Source organism: Miscanthus floridulus, chromosome 14, assembly GCF_019320115.1.
Source record: "Miscanthus floridulus cultivar M001 chromosome 14, ASM1932011v1, whole genome shotgun sequence".
In the NCBI taxonomy this organism is placed as follows: Eukaryota; Viridiplantae; Streptophyta; class Magnoliopsida; order Poales; family Poaceae; genus Miscanthus; species Miscanthus floridulus.
This window is the reverse complement of record NC_089593.1, coordinates 62,955,901-62,962,256: the sequence shown is the minus strand read 5'-3', so window position 1 is coordinate 62,962,256 and position 6,356 is coordinate 62,955,901. Positions and strand designations below refer to the sequence as shown.

The following is a 6,356-nucleotide window of genomic DNA, read 5'->3' as shown; positions in this document are numbered from 1 at the left end:
CTTATGTTTGTGGTTACATGACAATTGTGTTTTCGTCAAGTCTTTTGGCCTTCTTCATTTTATTCAAACACGTCTTGGCCTTCTATTAGCGTGGGATATCAACGCTAACTAATTATAATTATAATAGACAAAAGAGGGCATCTACTAGTAAATAAAAAAGAGACCATAGAAAAACCAAATAACTCCAAACTAGATGCCAAAAGATAGTGCGATTTTAGAAGAAAAAAAAATAGATTTCATACCTCTTCAAACTAAAATAATATTTCACAATTTTTCTAAGATCAAACAAGATTTTACAATTTTGAATAGCATATAGTCTTCTGCGAAAAATACATGGACAATTTATTAAAAAAATATTTCTATATGTTTCATAAAGTCCATTTGACCCTGAACTAATATAGTCCAATCTATTCCCACAGGTGCTGACGTGGCATGTCCACTAAAACCACTGTCGAAATGAGCGTGGGATGTGATTTTTTTTTTTTTTTTGAATCAGGATGTGATTTGTTTGGTATTAAAATAGTACTTCCTCCGTTCCAAATTATAATTCGTTTGACTTTTTTTACATCAAGTTTGACCAACAGTCTTATTCAAAAAATTTGTGTAAACATAGTCAAATTTAAGTCATTCTTGAAGAACTTTTGTTACTAAAGCAAACCATAACAAAAAAAAAAGAAGTGATATTTTGCACACATTTTTGAAAAAAAAAATGAGTGGTCAAACTTGAGGTCAAAAAAGTCAAACGAACTATAATTTAGAACGGATTTAGTAGTTTATTAGGGTGTAAGATATCTTGTTTTGTACCTCAAATAGGAAACTCGGATGGCGTAAAGGTCAAATGAACTCTTTCCCACAAAGATATAGTGAGACTGCATTCGACCCGGCGCAGGCCCAGCCAAGCAAAAGCAGGGGCGGACGGGAGACGGAGTGGGGCGCAACCGCCTCTGTTGATATGTAGGAGTATTTGACAATCGACGGGCCAGGGTTTTTGCTGTTGATGAACGCGCAGAATATCGCACAAGTTTGTACTTTGACGAAAAAAATATCCCAACTTCAGTCTTGTAGGCTCGCGCTCAGCATTCCTCGAGCTCCAGGTCACGGGCTTCCAATTGTTGGCCACGTGATGCTGTACGTGCTCGTGCACTTTCCAGGAGCCCAAAATAAGCAAAGAGAGGGGTGTTCTTTACGTAGATTTTTTTTAGTTGGATCGAAATCACTCTTGGCTCTCTCAATCAATACTCAAAAGTTGCTGTCGTGCTTTTACAACCTCCTCTTTCTTAGTATTGTCCTAATTTTCTCCTCTACTCCATTGCCATCATTCCTCCTCTTTCCATCCTGGTGGGCGAGTCTCTTCAGTTGGACGGTTGCGCGAGACGCGGAAGACGCAATCGAGGTGCAGTGGGAGCGATCGAAAGAGTGAGGGTGTGGCCAAAGAGCCAAACGGCCGTTCGCTGGTTGGTTTCTGGGTTGGCTGGTGCTGGTTCGTTGTGAGAGGAAGACACTGTTGATTGATTGATTTGAACTGGCCGAAACCAACAAGCGAACGGGGTAAAAGAGTTTGGCGCGTACAACATTGAGCACCGCGTCCGATCGATCCATTCGTGAAATTTCTCCTGCCGCCACAACCTTTACGCAGCAAACATTTTCGCACTCGCTCTTAGACCACACAATCGTAAGATTTTTCTTACATTAATTTGGCAGGCACGCCGTCGAATTTACTACTGCTACACTCTTAGCGTGGCTTGCATTCCCATGTCTCAAATGCTGCCAGTGCCAAAGTTCACTCTCCACCACCACCACTCAGCCGTCGTTTCACACACAATTGCAAAAGACCCGAAGGCCGAAGCGCCGGCGGCGATCGATCAGTAGGAGGCCGGCGGCGGGAACCGGGAGCCGGTGGCGAGGAAGCAGGCGACCCGGAAGCCGGTGACGAGCGCGGCGAGTGCCAGGAAGGCGAACCCCGCGAAGCCGAGCCCCACCGCGACGTCGGCCCGCACGCACGCCGCCGCCGTCGCGGCGGCCCCGCTGCCGCTCGTCGTCCACCCTTCGTCCCGCCCTCCGCCGCCGCACCCCGCCGCGTCCCGCGCCGCCGTCGCCGCCGCGGCCAGCGCCATGTAGCCGAATCCCTGCATGCATGCGTGCGTGCGTGCGCCGTGCACAAGCTTCCTGATCAGCTCCCACTCCCAGCGGGCGCCATGCATGGCCGTAGCCGATCGAGTACAGTATGTCCTTATGTTACCTGGTCGTGGGCGAAGTCGAACCAGAGCTGCATGGCCTCCGGTAGCAGCGTGGCGCCCCTGGCCACCTCCCACGCGGCGGCGGCGGCCTCGGACGCCGAGTACACCGCCACGATGGCGTCGGCTGCCAGCAGGAACCGGAATGGCGCGCGCCGGAGCGTGGCGGCGGCGGCGAGCGCGGCCGCGGCCGCGGAGGTGCACAGCGCGCCCACCCGGAGCAGGAGCAGAAGCAGAAGCGCCGCGCCGCGCCGCCGCCGGCTGCTTCGTCGCCTGCTGCGCCTGCGCTTCCAGCGCCCACCCGCCGCCGTTCTGCAGCGGCATCGTGGACGTGGTCTGCCGCTGGCCTCGGCTAGTCGGCTTGGCTCAGCCTCAGCTCGGTCAGCGACGGTGACCCCCGGTCGATCTTCTGGCGTTCTCTGATGCTGGTATTTGTAGAAGGCTCGCTGGGGTGACGGGGGTCACGACCTCACGGGCGGCAGGGTGCCGACGTGGCGCGTCCAGGGTCCCACATGGCGGTGATCCGGTGACGGCGGCAAGAAAAAAAATGAAAAAAAGGCAAAATTGGCGGCCAGCTGCCTGGCCAGGTGTGCGGCGAGTGGTTGGTGTGGACATGTGACCGGATTAATGATGGCATGGCATCAATGGGGAGTATGCTTGTGACGCCATCCTATCCTAATTGCAGTCAGGGTGGGCATTCGGTTCGGTTCCCTCGCTTATTCATGAAATTCGGTTCCTAGAAAACAGGAACCGATCGTTTCAAAAAATTTTAGGAACCGAGCATTTCGATTCTCAGTTATTTTGGTTCGGTTCCAGTTCTAACCGAACTAACCGAATTTTTTCAGAAGACCTCAAGACAATAATAAATATACTTGTTCTAAGGCAAATTTATGCAACACTATATTCATTTTTAATAATAATAATATATAAGAAAACAATAGCAATATAGTAACACAAATATATAGCAGTTCAAATATAAAACACTACACATAAACTAAACATAATCCTACAAAATACAAGTAAGTGAAGTATAATTCATGTAATTCGGTTCTTTCGGTTAATTCGGTTAACCGAGAGTAGGAACCGAATTTTCTTCGGTTATTTCGGTTCTTCAATATCAGGAACCGAACTAGGAATCGAAATTTTCGGTTTCGGTTCCGGTTATTTCAGTTCGGTTCTCGGTTATTTTTGCCCAGGGTTAAATTGCAGGGGCCAACTCACAGGTTCTTCACTAGTATTCCGTACCCGAAAGAAAGAACGAACTTAACACCAGAAATAGATAGTATACTAGCCAGTGCCCCGCGCGGTGCCACCGCGGGCGATAATAATGAGAAATATGTGCAGAGAATGTATTATTCAATATTTCGCACACAATGAATTGGCCTACTTTGATATGTCATAAAACAATTACTTTTTTAGGAAAGAAATGGTCTAACCTAGTGTAAAAAATAGCTGTTTGGGAGTGCCTAGCATCGAAAAGGAAGAGAGCAAAAATAGGGAAAAAAACAGAAGTAAGTTTAAAAAAGTACATAACATGGAAGGAAGAGAGCAGTAGGAAAGGGGAAAGAAAAGGGAAAAATTATTCGCTGCAGTAGTCGGGGTATTGTATCCAAAGGAAGAGGGAGCATGGGTCAGTACAGTAGTCGAGTACTGCTTTATTAAAGGTTACTAATGTTTGAAGGGTATGTACTGTTGGTAACAGTTAAGTGTTTTTTGAAACGGGTTTATATGGTTGCAAAAGGATTAAAGGGCGCTAACGGTTAAGTGTTCTCCGGTCCGCAACGGAGGACGAACCACACGCTTGATGACACGACGCCTTACACTGCTACTAGTCGTCGTCTTCTCCGATGTTGCAATCATCATCCTATAGTAGTATCGGCCAAACTGACGTTGAAGAACGATCGAGACGGCCGGCATGCATGATCGAAGTCGCCGTGTGCTACTAGCCCTAGGTCCACCGGCGGGGGCTGGCTATAGACGGTAGACAAGTCAATGTGTGAGATGCATGGCAGCATGGGTCATCAAACGCATGATGCTCGATCTATCCGCTCGCGCAGACGCGTGTGAACCTGCTGCTCCGATCCAGATGGAAGGAGAGGGAGATGGCGAGACCCACATGACATGGGCGACGGCCGCCGCGTGATCCCCGTGAACCTGGCCGGCTGGCGACCGCAAAGCGCAGAAAGCTGCAGCCGCCGTACGTGTACGTGTCGGCGTGTACCTTGGAGCCGGGCAGCCGGCCGGTGTTTTTTTCTTTTCTTTCTGGAGAGAGCCGGCCGGTGGTTCTTCTGTCATTTAACCTTTTTATATATTTTTTTTCGTAATTTAAGAAAATAAATACAGTATGGATCTCGTATAAATTCTCCAAAAATATACCTAAGTCGTCTTTTTTGATGGACGAAAAGCACTGATCGTCCTATACCATAGAACGAAAAGTAACGAAACGGTTCTACCGTGCAATGATTCTACAGATATAGATGAAAGGTGCATTTTCTTTTCGGGTAGACGAAAAATTGTAACTTTTAGCTAAAATATATCTTTTTGTGGGGGGGTTTCGCCAGTGTTTTAGCTATGGAAATCTCCTATATCTAAGGGGGTGTTTGGTTCCCATGGACTAAAGCATTTTGGACTAAAATCTGCAAACACTTGACTAAACAGCCAAACATTTGGACTAAAAGTGGACTAAAATACTTTAGTCCACAAAACTGGACTAAAATGGACTAAAAGGTATTGGAGACACACATGACTCTCATTTATTACGCTCTCTCTCCACTTTAATCCAAAGAACCAAACACCACTTTAGTCCACTTTTAACTCATGGACTAAAGTGGATTAAAATTTTTAGTCCATGCACTATAGAACCAAACAGGGAACAGGGCCTAGATAAGAGAAACTCATTAGCATATTTTCTAGGCTTCTCAGCATAGCCACGTCACCATCCTGTTATTTGTTCCCTTCCGTTTCCCTATCGTAATTGCAAGAGCTTATTGCTTTCACGTTGGATCACGTACAAATGCGGTTGGGTTGGACACCAATCGAACAGCCACACATCGATTCATATGCCACCATAAACGCATGCACCTGCTTGGTAACTGTCGTTGGCATGCAAAATGTCATTGCGCTCATCTTTAAATACGTACTTGCGCGTAGAGGCATGGTACTGCTCCACTCCAGTAATCTAGAAGGCCAACGATCTAATGTGTAAAACCAGGAGTCTTAACGGCCGACTAACAGTGAATTAATGCAAGAAAGCGATGAGTCCGCATCCTAATCGCTTTAAATCAACAGCGCACGGGGACATGAGGCTGACGCTGCTGCGCAGGGAGATGATAGGCGTGGGCCGCCATGGGCACACAGCCGGAGGTGGAGGATGGAGGGCGCGTTGGTGTAGGGACTGGAGGACGGCTGCAGTCGTACGTAGAGGCGCATCGCTTGCCGCTCGCCGTCCATCTCCACACGTCGCCCTGCCCTATATGCCTGTTTCGCGGAAGACTTCGACCACATCATGACCTTTTTTACGAGAGATCAGAGATGGATAGAGCCTTCACTAAACTACCCATGCATGTTCTACTCGAAAGTATATTCAGTTGCCGGGCACATGCAGATACATGAGCTCCAGCATCCCTACTGTCATCATCGTCTCTCTGAGACTTGGAAGTGTAGTAGCGATCATCGCTCAATTTTTAAAGTATAGACGTTGTTGTTTCTAACGAAAGCAAATGACAGAACCAAAATAATGTCATTTTAATATGTTATTTTTATTTTCTCGTGCCCTATTTTTTTTATAAGTAAATTGTGAAGTTTTCTCAGTAGTCCTTTAAAAGGTGGACCGGTCCTATTGAGACTCATGTTTATCTAAATTTATCTCTCAAATTACATGACAAAGCAATATGGTGTTGTAGTTAGATAATACTATTAATTCTCATGTATAAATCCTCCTAATTTACAACGCAAGATAATTCTCGTAACAACGCGCGGGGTATCATCTAGTAACATAAGTTCGAATAGCAAATTGTTTAACTTGAGGCGCCAACGGTAGAGAAGGGGTGGGCAATGGCGGTGGGAGCGGCAGCATCAACGACATCTGTGCACGGGAGAGAAAAGAGAGAAGGACGTGAGAGA

At 47.0% G+C, this 6,356-nt stretch overlaps 1 pseudogene; it reads right to left on the bottom strand.

The window, feature by feature from the left end:
* Positions 1 to 1,606: 1,606 nt before the first annotated feature.
* Positions 1,607 to 2,558, bottom strand: LOC136505829 (CASP-like protein 4C1; annotated as a pseudogene).
* Between the last annotated feature and the right edge of the window lie 3,798 nt (positions 2,559 to 6,356).